Source organism: Carya illinoinensis, chromosome 14 (assembly GCF_018687715.1).
Source record: "Carya illinoinensis cultivar Pawnee chromosome 14, C.illinoinensisPawnee_v1, whole genome shotgun sequence".
Taxonomy (NCBI): domain Eukaryota; kingdom Viridiplantae; phylum Streptophyta; class Magnoliopsida; order Fagales; family Juglandaceae; genus Carya; species Carya illinoinensis.
Genome location: NC_056765.1, coordinates 2,002,488 through 2,020,682, shown reverse-complemented (window position 1 = coordinate 2,020,682; position 18,195 = coordinate 2,002,488). Strand labels below are relative to the sequence as shown.

The following is an 18,195-nucleotide window of genomic DNA, read 5'->3' as shown; positions in this document are numbered from 1 at the left end:
TTTATATTATTTTTTTATAGTTAAAATATTTTACTTTCATTCTATGACAGGGAGAGACAATAAGATCTCGTTTGATTATATAATTTAGATAAGATAAAATAAAATATTTTATTTAAAGTTAAATAAAATATGATTATAATATTAAATTTATTTTAAAATTTAAAATAATTAAATTATTTATTATATTTTATAAAAAAACATTTGTCTGCCATCTGCCACAATTGTAATAACGCCAACAGCCCCTAGTCTAGAGTTGGTTTGAACTTTAAACTAACAAAACTAGAACCAAATTATAAAGCAAACCGGATTGATGTCTGGCTTTGAGTTTTGGGTTAAAACTACCATGCCCGCTGCATTTACGGGCATGCATTTGTCTGCTGTAAATGATCGCTCATTAAATTAATTTTTTTATTTAATAATTAAAAAAATAATTTTTTAATATATTGATGTGTTTTTTTTTTTAATATTTAAATATAGAAAATAAAAATAATAAAAAAAATAAAAAATCAAAATTGTATTAGACGGCTCGCCAAGCAGTCATTTCTGGCTACTTTTATTCACACCTCATGGGGGGCATTTGCAGCTTCCTCCCTTCCCTCCTTTCACTGTAGCCAGCCATGTGATTTGATGGACATTTTTAAACTCAAATTGCCTCTTGGAACACGAAAATGTAAAACCCAACCCCCACCACCACAAATGAAAGTTGTTTTCACATCACTCCCTAATAACATTTCAGCTAAAGCCACCTCAGCCACGCCTCAGCACATCAGGCAACAATCCTCCAGCTCAGAAATACACGAGGACATCAAGACATCTTAGCAGCAAGAACCTTCTGGAAATACTCCTTTATAATTCTGTTAGAATATTTCTGGTTCTGATTCTCTGTTTTGTAATGCATGCTTTCCGTTGCTAGCACTATCGGACAGCTGGCTGCAGGCAATCTGCACACCAGCTGTTTGTTAGAATAACAACCTGCTGCATACGTGCTCTTCTCTATAAATGAGAGCACTGTGTAAACCTTCCATCAATGAGAAATGAACTTATCAATTCCTACATTCTAACATGGCATCAGAGCTACTCTAGACAAACGTCTCCCATGGAGGAAAATACCCCCCCACCTAAAAACCCAGATCCGAACCCACCCTCACCTTCCCTTCTTCCTCACCTCTCTCATCTTGTCTCGGTTAAACTCACAAACGAAAACTTTCTATTATGGCGAACTCAGATGGTTCCCTATCTCAAAGGCCAACGCCTTTTTCACTTCGTAGATGGGTCAGTCTCTCCCCCTTCTCAGTTTCTTCCAGGAACCACCACCCTCAACCCTGACTATCTCACCTGGACGCAAACCGATCAACTTATTTTAAGTGCCATAATTTCATCCCTTTCCGATAACCTCATTGCTCAGGTTGTTGGCTACCCCACTGCTCGAGCTGTCTGGTCAGCTCTTGACAAACTCTTTGCTTCTCAATCTCATGCTAGAGTCACCCAACTTCGTTACCAGCTTGCCACCGTTTCAAAAAGTTCCTCCTCCATCACTGAATATTTCCGAAAAGTTAAACACCTCTCTGACACAATGAGTGTCGTCGGCAATCCCTTAGACTCTGCCCAATTTGTATCTTACTTACTCGCAGGTCTCAACAGTGATTATGATGCCTTCGTCCCTTCCGTTACCACTCGTATTTAACCTCTCACCCCTGAAGAACTCTACAGCCTCCTACTCACACATGAAAGCAGGTTATCTCATTCCACTCATCTTCCCACTTCTACAAATTTTTCGGCCAACTTCACCTCAAGTTCTCCTTCCCGTGGCCGTGGTTTCTATGATGGCAGCTACCGTGGAAATAATCGTGGTCGAGGAAGAGGTCGCACCACCACCTTCTCATCTCACTCTTCCTCTCATAATGCCTCCCCTCAATTCTCTTCTCTCCCTCACTCCAAACCCACTTGTCAACTCTGTGGGAAAGTTGGCCACCTTGTAATCAGCTGCTATCACAGGTTTGACCACGCTTACCAAAAAGATCCACCGAAAAATCTCTCCGCCCACTACACAACCTCTGCATCCTCCTCTGATCATTCCTGGTATCCGGATACCGCTGCCACAAATCACCTCACGTCTGATTTAGCCAATCTCAACATCCACTCCTCCCCTTATGGTGGTAATGAACAGATACGGGTTGGCGATGGTTCTGCTCTACCGATCTCCAATATTGGTGACTCTGTTTTCTCCTATTCTTCACATTCTTTTCTTCTTAAAAATCTGTTACATGTGCCTAATATTACCAAAAACTTAATCTCGGTACAACAGTTTTGCCATGATAATTCTGTGTTTTTTGAGTTTCACAGTTCTCATTTCATTGTGAAGGATTCCAAGACAAAGACACCTCTTCTCCATGGTCCCACGCTTGATGGTCTTTATGCCTTTCCAGCTCACACTTCCTCTCCTCAAGCACTTGTTGGCGAGCGCACCACCTTATCTCAATGGCACTCAAGACTTGGTCATCCCTCTCTACAACTTGTTCACAGAATCATTTCTCACAATTCCCTTCCTGTCTCTACCCGTGACCCTCCATCACTTTGCTCAGCTTGCTGTCAGGCCAAGAGTTCTCAACAGCCTTTTCGAGATTCTCATCAACACTCTACCAAACCTTTGCAACTTATTTACAGTGATGTATGGGGCCCTGCCCCTGTTCTTTCCAGAGATGGTTTTCGCTATTATGTTGCTTTCTTAGATGATTTTACTCGTTTCACTTGGTGGTTTCCCTTAATTCAAAAATCTGATGTTCTTCAAGTATTTACTCATTTCCAAAGTCAAGTTGAATTATTTTTTAATTCAAAAATTTTGTCATTACAAAGTGATTGGGGAGGTGAATATCGATCCCTTCACACTCTTTTTAAATCAAAGGGAATCTCACATCGACTGTCATGTCCACATACGCACCAACAAAATGGTGCCGTGGAAAGGAAACATCGCCATATCATTGAAACTGGACTCGCACTTATGGCTCATGCATCTTTACCTCAACCTTTTTGGGCTGATGCTTTTCACACTGCCGTTCACCTCATAAATCGTCTCCCTACTCCCATTCTTCACCATCAATCACCTTTTCAAAAATTATTTTCCAAATCACCTGACTATAACATGCTAAAAGTTTTTGGAAGTGCTTGCTGGCCTCATCTTAGGCCATACAATCGTCACAAACTCGACCTCTGCTCCACACAGTGTTTATTTATTGGGTACAGTGACTCTCACAAAGGCTATCGCTGCCTTCATCTCCCTTCTGGCCGAGTATACATTTCTCGGGACGTCATTTTTGATGAGCATCAGTTTCCACTTGCCAAGAACATCAACTCTGTTCCGTCCAACCATAATCCCACACCTTTACCAGCCCAACTCCCTTCTATTCTAGGCCCACTACCCATATCTACTTCAAATCCCTCCAGCCCCGTACCCGTGTCCAGCATTCCAAGCCAGCCCAACTCAGCAAGCCCAACCACTTCACATAACACGGCCTCTATTCCCTCATCTTCAGCAACGCGACCGACAACCCCAGCAAGTCCATCTTCCCCTTCATTCTCTCTAGAATCATCCCCTGTTTCGTCCTCATCATCGCAGCCTCTACCTCCAGACCCAGCACAAATTTCAGCACCCATCATTACTAGATCACGGACGAACTCTCTTCATCCTCGTCAATTTACAGACGAAACAGTGCCATGGCCTCCTCCCCGCAGCTTTCTTACCACTACTAGCTCCATTCCCGAATCCCCCACTTCATTTACAGAGGCAGCAAAATATCACCCATGACGACAAGCCATGTTTGACGAATTTCAAGCTCTTTTGTAGACAAATACCTGGTCTCTCGTTCCAACATCCGGCACAACAAATCTAGTTGGCTGGAAATGGGTCTTCCGCACCAAACGACGCTCGGATGGCTCTGTCGAACAGTACAAGGCCCGCCTGGTTGCAAAAGGATTTCATCAGCAGGAAGGTATTGATTTTTCTGAAACATTTAGTCCAGTTGTTAAGCCCACTACCATCCGCACCATACTCTCTATTGCTGTGTCTGAAAATTGGTCCCATCGTCAATTAGATATTAATAATGCGTTTCTTCATGGTGACCTCCAAGAACAAGTCCATATGTGTCAGCCTATTGGGTTTATCAACCCAGATTACCCAAATCATGTGTGTCGCTTGAACAAAGCCATTTATGGCTTGAAACAAGCACCACGTGCTTGGTTCTCAAAGTTGAGTAACAGACTGCTTGAACTTGGATTTACATCATCCCTTGCTGATCCCTCCTTGTTTATTTACAAACACGGTTCAGTCAAACTTTTTCTTCTGGTATACGTAGACGACATCATCCTCATTGGCTCCAGTTTGGATGCCATCTCGTCTGTCCTCACTTCACTCAATATGTCCTTCCCAGTTAAAGACTTAGGCCCACTGAAATTCTTCCTTGGTCTCGAAATAAATTCCTTACCCACTGGCCTCCACTTGTCTCAAACCAAATACATCTGTGATCTTCTTCAGAAAACAAATATGGACCTTGCCAAACCCGTAAAATCCCCAATGGCAGCCTCTACTCATCTCTCACTTACTGATGGTCCAGTCTTTCCCGACCCCACTCTCTATAGAAGCACTGTTGGCAGCCTCCAATACCTGTCCCTCACATGACCTGACGTAGCCTTTGCTGTTAGCAAAGTCTGTCAGTTCATGCATGCCCCAAAGCTTCCTCACTGGCAGGCTGTGAAGAGAATACTGAGATATCTCAAACACACAGCCCATTATGGCTTGCACATTCGGCACTCTTCTTCTTACCATCTCCATGCATTTTCGGATGCGGATTGGGCGGGTTGCCCAGATGACCGCCGCTCCACAGGTGGTTATTGTGTCTTTTTCGGATCAAACCTCATCTCTTGGGGATCCAAGAAGCAACAAACAGTTGCTCGATCAAGTACTGAAGCTGAATACAAGTCTCTTGCAAATACCACTGCTGAATTACTGTGGCTACAGTCACTACTCAAAGATCTTGGATTATTTCTCTCCAAACCCCCGACCCTTTGGTGTGACAATTTGGGGGCTACATATCTCTCATCCAATCCGGTTCTTCACTCAAGAACAAAACATATGGAAATTGACTTCCACTTCGTGCGTGACCGAGTTGCATCCAAGACCTTACATGTCGCCTTCATTTCTTCCCGTGATCAGATTGCTGATGTGTTCACAAAACCACTCCTCTCATCTCGGTTTCTCACATTAAGATCGAGTCTCACCTTGGTTCCCATGATGGACTCGCGGGAGGGTGATAACATTTCAGCTAAAGCCACCTCAGCCACGCCTCAGCACATCAAGCAACAATCCTCCAGCTCAGAAATACACGAGGACATCAAGACATCTCAGCAGCAAGAAACTTCTGGAAATACTCCTTTATAATTCTGTTTTATGATTCTGTTAGAATATTTCTGGTTCTAATTCTCTGTTTTGTAATGCATGCTTTCCGTTGCTAGCACTATCGGACAGCTGGCTGCAGGCAATCTGCACGCCAGCTGTTTGTTAGAATAACAACCTGCTGCATACGTGCTCTTCTCTATAAATGAGAGCACTGTGTAAACCTTCCATCAATGAGAAATGAACTTATCAATTCCTACATTCTAACACTCCCTCTATTGTTGCCCCAACTCTCTCTAGGTTATGCTTAGATGATGAGGCAATCTCATATATCCAAATTGATTTGATTGGGCTCGTTGACTATTTGTATTGTATTGTCTATCATAATCTTCAAAATTTAATTAATATATAATGTTTTTGCTTTTAACTAATCATTTAAAAATTAAAGTCTACATTAGATTAGACATCATATTATCTATAATAATAAAATATTATTATTTATTATTTCTATTTCTTTAATTATTTTTTTATTTTTAAATACTTTTTATTTTTATTTTCATAATCTCTAATAACTTTTAACAATCATATTCATTTTCATCAATTGAATCCAACAATCTATAAAACTAGCATCTCTAGTAGACAATTTTTGCAGATGCTAACAAAAAAATTATTATGCACATTCACAATTCCAAATGCAGTCAACTAGAGAAACAGTTTTAGATGCACATTCATTTTTTATGCATCCAAAAAATACTTGTCAGTTTTTAGACATTCACAATGCTAATGTTCACTGTCTGCCAGTATTTCTATATAATTTTAATGCACATTCACAATCACATATGCATAAACCACGTGATCACACCCTATAACATCAGCATATAGATGAACCTAGATGGTATTAAAAAAAAAAAAGAATTTCACCAACATATAACAGCTCAAAATGATCAACAAACTCCAACATATGCAGTCCCAATAGCAACATATAGTTTTAACAAACCTTTGGGAGTCCCAACAGAACAAGTGGAGTCCCTACAACAACATCCCAACTCTAATTTTTACTCTAGTATTTCCTAGTCTAGTTTTTGCTACATACACACACCTACAGCAGCATGTAGTTGCTGCCCACAGTCATAAACACTCATATTTAAAGCCCAAAATAACAAAAGAGTAAGAAGTGTCCATCATTGATTAAAGTATAATTGTACAAAATCAAATTTAGGCTCATAATGCCAACATTTGGCATAAACAAAGTCTTATACAATATTTAAGTTGTTCTATAACTTGGATGTTACATCCATGCAATGTGATAGTTAAGGTAAATAGATGGTGCAATGTGACAGTTTTTGTAGGTAAGAGTAAGAAGTGTTCATAAGCTAATAAAACAAAACAATGCAAGTCTATAAACTGTTGTTGGTTCATGCTGAAATAAATAAAAAGGAAGATAACTTCTTAAATTTATGGGTGAAGGGCAGGGGGTTTGACTCACTCAAAAATGAGTAGCACTGATGCTATCCCAAGTGCAGGAGGATGTCGTGTAATAATTAGGAATAAATTCCTAGATCGTCTCCTCAGGGAAAGTTACTTAAAATTAAACTTGTTGAAAAATGTGAAAAATTTCACAAAGAGAAACAAAAGGATGATATGTACAATGGATGGAAGAGGTTACTAGTCATGGACTAGATTCATATTTTTAGATTTGTGATTGTCGGATTGAAATGTAAATGACTAACAGATTAAATTCAGAGATTAATAAAACTAAATTAAGAATTAAACTAGATTGGAAAGTAATCAAAATATGCATTGAAAATTGAAAATGCATAAAACCAATATTCTAGGGTTTATCATCTAAATCACAAATTCTCAAATTAAATCATAACAATTGTAATTACTATTAAAATGAAAGCTTAATGAAACAATAAAAATAAATAACATGAAATAAGTACACAACAATTAAATTACCCAACTTAAAACAAAAAACAAAAGTTCTCTACCAAACCCTTCTTGCAATAAATTAAACTAGTACACTTAATTAAAAATTCTAAAACAATTCTTAATAAAAAAAATTCTTAAAACAACAGAGCATTGTAGGCAAAAATAAAAACTGCCGAGCACAACTCTCCCCTAGAACAATCAAGTTCAGTCTGCAACGTGAAAAGGAATGAGCACCAAATAAGAGACAAATAAACAAAGAAATGAACCAAAGTAAAATAAAATGAGAACTCCAAACGATGAACACGAACGAGAGAAAGAAAAAAAAAAGAAATGCTCAACGCTACAACCGAAAAGAATAAAAACTAAATATGATAAGTAAAACTATAGAACTAAACTAAAAATAAATGATTGACGAAATCTGCTGCTGCATCCGTCCATGAAGACCAAAACAAACGAAAATAAGTGCAGAAAGACAAAAACAGCCACCCTGGTCCAAAACGAAAAAGAAAAGAATAGAAATAAAAACTAAAAGCTACTCTACTCCTAGGTCTCGGTCTGGAACCAAAACAAAGTGAAAGGATAAATTCATTACAGCTGCCTCTCCTCAAACGAAAAGAGTAAAGAAAAACTGTTGGAACCGAAAAGGAATTTCAACTAAAAGACTCTGCTGCTGCTAGCTTCTAAATGAAAATAAAAACAAGTTAAAAACTAAAACTTCCTTCCGAAAACAACTCCTGCTTCTTCTAAACAGAAAATAAAACCAAAACAAAAACTGAAACTTCCTTCCGAAAACAACTCTTCAGGTCTGAACGAAAAGCATAAAAAAAAACTTTCAGCTAAGCTACCCCACGCACTGAACTCCTCCCCCAACTCTCTCTCTGGACGAAAAGCATAAAAAAAAACTTTCAGCTAAGCTACCCCACGCACTGAACTCCTCCCCCAACTCTCTCTCTGGACGAAAACCTTCCTTCCTTTTATAGCCGTGTGTCTTGTGAGCTGCTCAAGTGATGCCGTGGTGACCTGCTGCATGTGTGAGCTGGTTGCTGTCCTGCATGTGTCCGAATGAGGTGTTGTCTGCTGTGTGAGCTGGTGTGGTTTTATTGCATGTGAGCTGCTCGGAAAAGAAGGAATAAATAACTCAGAAGCTTGCTGCTGCTGCACGTCCAGGTTGCTGTCCGAATGTTCCTGCTGTCATGCATGTGTGAGTTTCTTTTTCTTTGCTGCAGCAGCTTCCGAGTGATCTGCATGTGTGTGGTTTGTTGAGTGCTGCATGTTTGCTTCGTGTGAGTGGGTCCCATGCATGGTGTCCGTGTGCTGCATGTGAGCATGTGTGCATGTAGGACTGTTCATACGGGCCGGATTTTATCCGGTCCGGACCGGAACCCGGATAACCGGGTTCCCGGATATGGGTTTCGGCCCGGATTTGACCTGGGCCGAAACCCGCATTTATATAACCACTCTACCCGGTCCGGACCCGGGTATGATATCCGGGTTATAATACGGACCCGGTTATACCCGGGTGTATATAAGGTGAAAAATAAAACCCTAGCGGCTTGAGTCTGGAAGCCATCTCCTACCTCTCTCCGTCTCTCGCGCCGAACCCTCTCTGAGTCTCCCCGAAACCATAGCCATCGTCCCTCTCTGATTCTCTCGGAAACTCTAGCCGTCGTCTTCATCATCGTGCCTCGTCGTCATCCTCGTGCCGATATATGTAAGTAGATGCTTCTGTAATGCTACCGTCTTCATCCGATTCCTAGATGCTTTTGTTGGTTGATTATATTTTATCTTGTTTTGATCATTTCGTGCCTATAGTTTCTCGTCTATGGTTGCCCATTCTGAAAAGTTAAATGGGTTTGTTTAGCTTAGACTGTCGATAGCATTAGGGTTTATTTTCTTTCTTCTCTGTTTTTTTTTTTCTTCTCTGTTTTGTTGGAAATCGATCACAATTAATCTGGGTTCATTATTTAATTATATATTTATTTATTTAAGAAAAATCGAGCAAACTCTTATCTGATCACATATATATATGAACTACTATATATATACATATGATTTTTTTCCCCCTGTTTGGGTTTTGTTTTGGTTAAAGTTCAAACTGGGATGCATTGCATATATTTGTTTTGGTTAAAGTTCAACCTGATGGGCTAAGTCAAAAACAAACACTTAATTGAACTCGTAATAAGTACAGATTTTCACTTATATCTGCCAGTGTTTTGCCTTCTTGTTACTGAATGTTACCTCCCCTTTCATGTCATGCAGGTTAATGCAGGAAAGGTATCTGCTACAGTATGTCATAGCATTCTTACAGCTTATATATATATAGACATGCCTGTAACATATTTCATTTAATGTTACTTAAAAATATTTAGTTTTTTTGATTGAAAATAGTGAGTTTTATCTCCCTGGAAACAAATCCTTTTGTTTTTCAGACACTGAACAGGTTCTCATGTATAGCACTGGCAGGTGTGGCGGCTGAGTATCTTTTATATGGAATTGCTGAGGGAGGCCTTGCTGACATTAACAAGGTTTGTACTAGTTCTTAGTTATTTGACATAGTAAGCAAATTATACATATTATTAATTGAACTTGATCGTCAATGATGGAACAGTTGGACATGCTAGTATGCTACTCAAAATCATATCCAGGAACCCAACTACTCCAGCACGTGCATAAGTTTATGTTTATGCATAAATTCCTCCATGTTTCTAGACTAGTTTTAAGCTCTTGTACTCATGTTTATGTTGTAACGACCTAACTTAAATCATATCCAGGAACCCAACTAGTTTTAAGCTCTTGTGTCCATGTTTATGTTGTAAACTATATAGGAATTAATTTAAAAGTCACATGTTAAGATGATTTTCTCAAGCATTTCTCTTTGTTCTTGGCTGTAGTACTGTATGTACATAGTCCATGGCTTTTGCATGTATATGGAATTAAGTGCCTGCCTTCTTTTGTTGAGATCATTTCCAGAATGATATCATAATATCTTTTTCATAATTTAGGTCGAGCAATGGAAGATCTCAGAAGTTCTCTCTACAATGAGCTACGAACCTCCAAAGGTTTTGGCTCCAACAGCAGCGGTTTTGTGGGCCAGTGGTGGCATTGATTTGAGCTAATAGGCTGTCCCTTTTCTCTCTCTCTCTCTTTTTTTTTTTTGCTTTTTTTGGTAGTTTATGCTTGTAAGGAGTAAGCACAGGTTTTTGGCTTGATTTGAACTAATAGTTGATAGTTTTAGATGTCTTTTTTCCTTTTTCTTTTTTTCTTTTTTCTTTTTTTGTTTTTTTTATTATTTTTTTTCTGGGAAGGGGGTTTAAAATTTACCCCTTTAATCTGTCTGCATGTACAAGAAGTGTAAAGCTTAATATTTAGTTTTGTATGTTCTTACAGGTGATGGGAAGTAGGATTTGACTTCCCAATTTTTCATTTTTAAGACATTCTCATAGCTCCCAGTTTATAACTGGAATTAAAAAAAAAAAAAAAAAACCGGGTTCAACCCGGAACCCGGATTCCGGGTTTTTAAAAATCCGGATGCATCTGGGTTTTGGACCGGGTCTCACCCGGTTTAATCCGGCCCGGGTTTCGGCCCGGATTTGAGACCCGGGTTCCGGTCCGGGTGTACCCGGGTTCCCGGGTTGGAACCCGGATGAACAGCCCTATGTGCATGTGTTGCTTTCCTGCATGTGTCCACTGCATGGTGTGAGTGGCTGTGTGCTGTCCGAATGAAGTTGTTCTGCATATGTGATTGCATCGTGTGATTTGGTTGCTGTCCTGCATGGTGTGAGTGGCTGTGTGTTGTCCGAATGAATTGCTGCTGCATGGTGTCCGTGTGGTCTGCTGCATGTCTGGTGAGTTGGTGTCCTGCATGTGGCTGCTTGTGTGAAGTGTTCTTGGGGATCCAAAAGTTGATTCTGATGATAACTTCTCAAAATTGTTAATAGTTTCAACTATCTGCTTGTGGAGTTCTTGTGAGGCATGGACGATGTCTTTGTGCAGTTCCCACTTGACTGCAGATCGTGCATAACAATCATCATAAAGTATAAAATACAGACAAGTAAAATAGTTATAGAAAATACATATGCTATGTATAAAATGAAGTTGTTATGTAAGTTGACCGAGGAAAGTAATGGCATAATTCTCAATTAGACCACAAATTCTCAAACTTCCAATCACCACCAACTCGGCAACTCAACATCCAATTAAGCTCAAGATCAGAGCTCCCAAAATTCCCATGACCATTGGATTTAGGAGCAGTAATCAATAGTTGGTAGAATTCAAGCAGAAATTCATGCTTTTAATCAATTAAAATCACAACTTTGATTTATTCACTTTAACCATTTTTCCATTTAAAACCAATAATAATGTCATGATGAATTTAAAATATATTGGTTTTAAATAGCTAAAATATGCAATATTTCAGCTCAATCACACCCCCCAACTAGCATTTTGCTAATCCTTGAGCAAAATAGTGAAAATTAATTGAGATGAACATTGCATAAAGCTCGAAATTCAAACAAAAACAATCAAACATAATTCTGAATTCTCACAAAATAATTGATTCGTGACTACTCAACACCATGAGTTGTATCCACAAGGAAAGTCTCAGTAATTGTTCACATAGAATTGGGGCAAATGTATCAGAACTCGAATATGTGTGTGTGGCTAAACCTCTGTATGTTCCTCACTAATAAACATGATTTATCATAGGATTTTTCAACCTTAAGATTAATCATTATTGATTCTAACTACCTCAAAGCCTAAGGGACTAGCAGTTTTCACGCCAACTCTGTTTAAAGGTTGATCATTCAACCCCCAAAGTTTTGGATAACTGTTTCTAGCCCTTTATTTAGGAAAACTTACACGATTTTTTTTTTTCGTTTTCTTTTCTTTTCGTTTTCTTTTATATATATATATATATATAAGGCTCGGTAGTCCTGCAGTTTACTTATCCTGTTTTAAATCAATGAACGTTAATGAGGAACACTACAAGTGTAAGCATGTGCAAATTGTTCTTTCAAAACTTGCCCTTCATTCTATATAAATCATACTAATTCTCATTTTTGTAAATATCGCATCCCGGTGTTTCAAGTCACTCCTCAACAAAATATGAGGCATCATAAGTCATGTTCTATGCTTAAGGTTGAAAATAAATCTTCACAAAATAATTCCGCTCAACTATTCCACCAAGATACACAAATCTAACAAACATGCCAGAAGTGTGTGTTAATCGTTTATGTTTCAATGCACCTCACAAATTTTATTTTATTTTATTTTATTTTATTTATTTATTTATTTTTATTATTATTTTTTATTTAAAAAAAAAAAAGATTTTAACACATTTTTAACAGAAAACCCTCCCCCCAACTAAATGTGACATTGTCCTCAATGTTCAACAATGAATATTCGATGATGTATGTTATACAGACATGAATTTGAGCAAGATAAACACTGTAGAACATATATTGAGACGAAAATGATTAAACAGAGAGGAAAAATTCACCTGAGATATTCGAGCGTACACAAGGAGTAGATTTCTGTCAAAGTTAAAAATACAAAAAGCAAAAGAAAGAAAAACAAAACAAACAATGCAAAACAAGCAAGAAAGTAAAAGAAATTTTTTTTTTATATTTTATTATTATTATTATTATTTTTACATAAACTTGAGGTTTTTAGCCTCAAGTTTGAGACGCTCATACTCTTCATACAACATCAGGTCATCCTTAGCCATGGGAGCTGGCAAGTAGAATGAAGAATCTAAAAGAGACTTCAACTGTCTATTCTTCTGCCGTTCGATTCCTTCCCTTATGTGAGACTCTTGAGAAATTCGTTGAAGTACAACAATTTGTTCTTTCAGCCTTTCAACCTCATGGTTTTTGGCTTGTACCCTTTGGGAAAAACCAACAATGGAGGATGAGTAGCGAGTCCCAAGACTCACCAGGTCGTAGATGGCATCGGAGTCTGACCTATTAGCCATACTATTATTTTCTAGTTGCAACATGGCACTAATGGTAGCTGCAGAAAGGACAGGAGGTTGAGATGCAGAGGAATGAGCCATTGACAGAAGAATAGAAGGCTTAAAAATGAGAATGTTGAAAGAATGCAGATGAGTTTATAGAGATGAGAAGAAAACTTGATGCGGATTTGATGAAGTTCAGGACTGATTTTATAGAGATAGCAAAAAGAACCAGACGAGCTATCATCCAAGTCAAAAAGCAATGTGATTTCGGTGAAATGACATTTCTTAGAAACTCGGAGCCTTCAATCACGTTTTTCAACAACATCAGGTGATTTTTTCAAATCTCCAGCCACTCTTGTCAGGTCACGGACGATCCAACTATTTTTTTAACTTTCAAATCTCCAGCCACTTGTCAGATCACGAACGGATCCAATTATTTTTTTCAACTATCTACAGTCACACTTGTCAGATCACGGATGGATCCAATTATTTTTTCAACTATCTACAGTGTCTACTAACGCACCGTTTTCTTCAGTCCACACCCCTCAACTAGTGAGAGACATAGTTCTCAATGAATCGAACGAAGTGCACAGAACTAAGCAAGCAAAACAAACATTCAACATGAAATATAAAATCAAAGCAAACGAACAAATAAAAAAAAAGCAAGTAAAGAAAACTGTAAAGAAGGAAAAACAACTTAAAGCACTTCCCTGGGGTCTTGCACAAGCAAGATCTCATCATGTGGATCAAAGACCTTCAGAAATGACTTTAGACGTTGTCCGTTGACAATGAAGCTATTACCATTCTTCGGATTGACAATGTCTACCGCGCCATGAGGATGAACGGTCTTTACAATGTACGGCCCACTCCATCGGGATTTCAACTTTCCAGGAAAAATATGCAAGCGAGAGTTGTAAAGAAGAACTTCCTGGCCAAGTGTGAAATGCTTTGGATGAATTTTCTGATCATGCAGAATTTTCATGCGCTCCTTTGCCATTTGCGCGTTGTCATAAGCATTCCGACGAGCTTCATCCAATTCATTGATCTGTAATTTTCTCAGCCCTGAAGCTTTATCAAGTGACATGTTAACATGCTTTATGGCCCAAAGAGCTCGATGCTGAATGTCAACAGGTAAATGACAAGCTTTACCATAAACTAATCGATAGGGAGACATCCCTAGATTTGTTTTAAAAGCTATCCTATAAGCCCACAGAGCATCAAGAAGCTTAATCAACCAATCTTTCCTATTAGGATTTACTGTTTTCTCCAGAATGATTTTTATTTATCTGTTTGCCAATTCAGCTTGTCTATTAGTTTGTGGGTGATAAGGGGTAGAAACTCTGTGTGTGATACCATATTTCTTCACAAGTGTAGAAAATGGTTTATTGCAAAAATGAGAACTCCCGTCACTGATGATAACCTTGGGCATGCCAAATCGAGCAAACAAAGATTGTAAAAATTTTAGTATAACATGATGGTCATTGGTTTTGCAAGCGATGGCCTCAACCCACTTTGAAACATAATCCACAGCCAACAAAATATATGTGTTTCCAAAGGAAACCGGAAAAGGTCCCATGAAGTCTATTCCCCAACAATCAAAGATTTCTAAAGTAAGAATGGGGGAAAGGGGCATCATGTTTCTTTTGCTAATGGCTCCCAACTTTTGACAAGACTCACATGCTTTACAAAAATTGTAAGCATCCTTAAACATGGAAGGCCAATAAAAACCGCTTTGCAAAATTTTTGTCACTGTTTTATTTGCTGAAAAATGACCACCACATGCACCCGTATGACAAAATCTCAATACTGAAGAAAACTCATCATTAGGAATGCATCTCCGAATCAATTGATCCGAACAATACTTGAAAAGATAAGGGTCATCAAAGTAGAAATGTTTTACCTCAGATAGAAACCGACGCTTATCTTGGGTTGACCATTCAGAAGGCATTCGCTCAGTAACTAGATAATTGACTATATCAGCATACCAGGGAGCTCCATCAACCACAAACAGCTGCTCATCCGGGAAACTATCATCAAGAGGAAGGCTGACATTTGAAGAAGGAGATGATGACAATCTAGAGAGGTGGTCAGCTACCACATTTTCAACTCCTTTTTTATCCTTTATGTTGATGTTGAACTCTTGAAGTAATAGAATCCATCGAATTAAGCGTGGTTTTGCATCTTTCTTGGCCAACAAATACTTAAGAGCAGAGTGGTCAGTGAAAATAGTAACATGAGAACCAAGAATATAAGCCCGGAATTTATCAAGTGCAAAAACAACTGCAAGCAATTCTTTTTCAGTAGTGGTATAATTTTTCTGGGCATCATTCAAAGTTCTACTGGCATAATAAATCACAAAAGGTCTGTTATCCACTCGCTGCCCCAAAACAGCTCCTAAGGCATAGTCACTAGCATCTGTCATAATCTCAAAGGGAAGGTCCCACTGCAGGGGTTGCACAATAGGGGCAGTGGTAAGCGACTTTTTCAAGGTATCAAAGGCTTTTTGGCACTCATCAGTCCAAACAAATTCAATATCATTTTGTAGAAGAGTGCACAAAGGTTTTGCAATAGAACTAAACCCTTGAATAAACCGCCTATAAAAGCCAGCATGACCAAGAAAAGAACGAATATCCTTAACCGTCCTAGGTATAGGAAGTTTAGATATTAATTCAATCTTTGCCTTGTCAACCTTTATACCCTCAGAAGAAACAATATGCCCCAATACAATGCCCTGAGTAACCATAAATTGGCATTTCTCCCAATTAAGTAAAAGATTCTTTTCCTCACATCTCTGGAGAATACGTGCCAAATTATGCAAACAACTCTCAAAGGATTTTACAAAAACAGAGAAATCATCCATGAATATTTCACAAATGTCATCAATCATATCGGAAAAAATACTCATCATGCATCTCTGAAAAGTAGCTGGAGCATTACACAGACCAAAAGGCATTCTAGTAAAAGCAAAAGTGCCAAAAGGACAGGTGAAAGTGGTTTTCTCCTGATCCTCAGGTGCTACAGCAATTTGATAATAACCAGAATAGCCATCCAAGAAACAATAATATGCATTACCAGCTACTCTTTCCAAAATTTGATCCAAGAATGGTAAAGGAAAATGATCCTTCCTACTGGCTGAGTTAAGTTTTCTATAGTCAATGCACATTCTCCAGCCAGTAACCATTCTAGTTGGAATCAACTCATTTTTTTCATTTTTTATGACAATCAAACTAGATTTCTTTGGTACCACTTGAGTTGGACTTACCCACTTACTGTCTGAGATGGGATAAATGATACCCATTGCGAGTAGCTTAAGCACTTCCTCTTTCACGACTTCCTTCATTGTAGGATTGAGCCTTCGTTGAGCATCACGAACTGGTTTAGCATCGTCTTCAAGATGGATTCTGTGGGTACATACAGCGGCATCAATGCCTTTGATGTCGGCTATTGTCCAACCAATTGCGCCTCGGTGCTTTCTTAATACTTCAATCAACTGGGCTTCATCCTTCTGATTTAGCTTTGAGGAAATCACCACCGGAAAAGTTCCTTCTTCAGGTCCAAGAAACGCATACTTTAAATCTTGAGGAAGCGGTTTCAGTTCCATCTGAGGAACTTCTTCCTCTGAAGATCTAAGTATGTCTGGTGATGGTAAAGCTTCGAACTGGGGTTTCCATCTTGCTCCCGCAAATTGTACTTCAAGTGGTAAAGATGAATCTGCAAAACAATCAAAAAAATCAAAGTCATCTTCATCAATAAGATCAATTTTCTCATCAAGTAAAAATTCAGGTGTCTGAAAAATATAATCATCATCAGAAAAAGGAGAAGTTGAGCAAATAAAATCTGTTGGTGTCAAACTCTCCACAGCATTCAAATCACTTGTGTCATCCAAATGTGCTGGCATCTTGCAAGCGTTGAAAACGTTTAACTCAAGTGCCATGTTCCCAAAGGTAAGCTTCAAAACTCCACTTCTGCAATTGATCAAAGCATTTGATGTAGCTAGAAATGGCCTTCCTAGGATGACAGGAGCTTGATAAATAGTGGAGACCGGCTGCTGCATGTCAAGAACCACAAAATCTACTAGGTAGTAGAATTTATCCACCTGGACCAACACGTCCTCTACAATACCCCTCGGTACCTTAATTGATCTGTCAGCCAACTATAGCATGATGGAGGTCTTTTTTAGCTCACCCAATCCCAACTGCTCATATACTGAGAACGGTAGCAAGTTCACACTACTCCCCAAATCAAGTAAAGCTCTCCCAATTCGTGATTCACCAATCATAATGGAGATGTTGGGAGAGCCGGGATCTCCAAACTTCTGAGGAGTCTCGTTCAATATCAATGCACTAACTTGCTCCGTTAGGAAAGCTTTCTTCTTCACATTCAGCTTCCTCTTCACCGTGCACAAGTCCTTCAAAAATTTTGCATATGAAGGCACTTGTTGTATGGCATCCAAGAGTGGAATATTGATTTTCACTTGCTTGAAAATCTCTTGAATTTCCGTGTGATACTTATTCTTTTTGCCAGCTGCCAATCTCTGAGGATAGGGTACCACAGGTTGGTATCCCTTACTAGTTTCAACATCTGCACTCACAGGCTTCTTCTGTTCTGGTCTCGCTACCTCTGGTTCTTTTTCAGCTTCATCCGTCTCCGCTGCATCTTTAGGGGTAGGAGCAATTACCTCTGTGTCTATGGTCATCTCAGGTCGGGGAACTTCCTTCCCACTTCTCAAGGTAAGAACAGCTTTTGCTGTCTCAACAACGTCTCCTGAGACATTATGCACTTGATGTTGTTGTTGTCTGTATACTTGAGGATTAGGCTGAGGCTGTGCTGGAAATTTTCCTTTCTCTAGGGTGCTCAAGGTTGTGCTCATCTTATTAATAGTGCCACGCAACTCATTTATGGCCTGAGTGTTCTGATTATTTGT

At 38.8% G+C, this 18,195-nt stretch overlaps 1 long non-coding RNA gene across 1 annotated transcript; it reads left to right on the top strand.

Moving 5' to 3' along the window:
* The first annotated feature begins 8,668 nt into the window (after window positions 1-8,668).
* On the top strand, window positions 8,669-10,741 carry LOC122293347. The gene is made up of 4 exons (XR_006237248.1): window positions 8,669-9,029; window positions 9,578-9,592; window positions 9,782-9,843; window positions 10,321-10,741. It is a non-coding gene; the product is annotated as an uncharacterized LOC122293347 (long non-coding RNA).
* The last annotated feature ends 7,454 nt before the right edge of the window (window positions 10,742-18,195 follow it).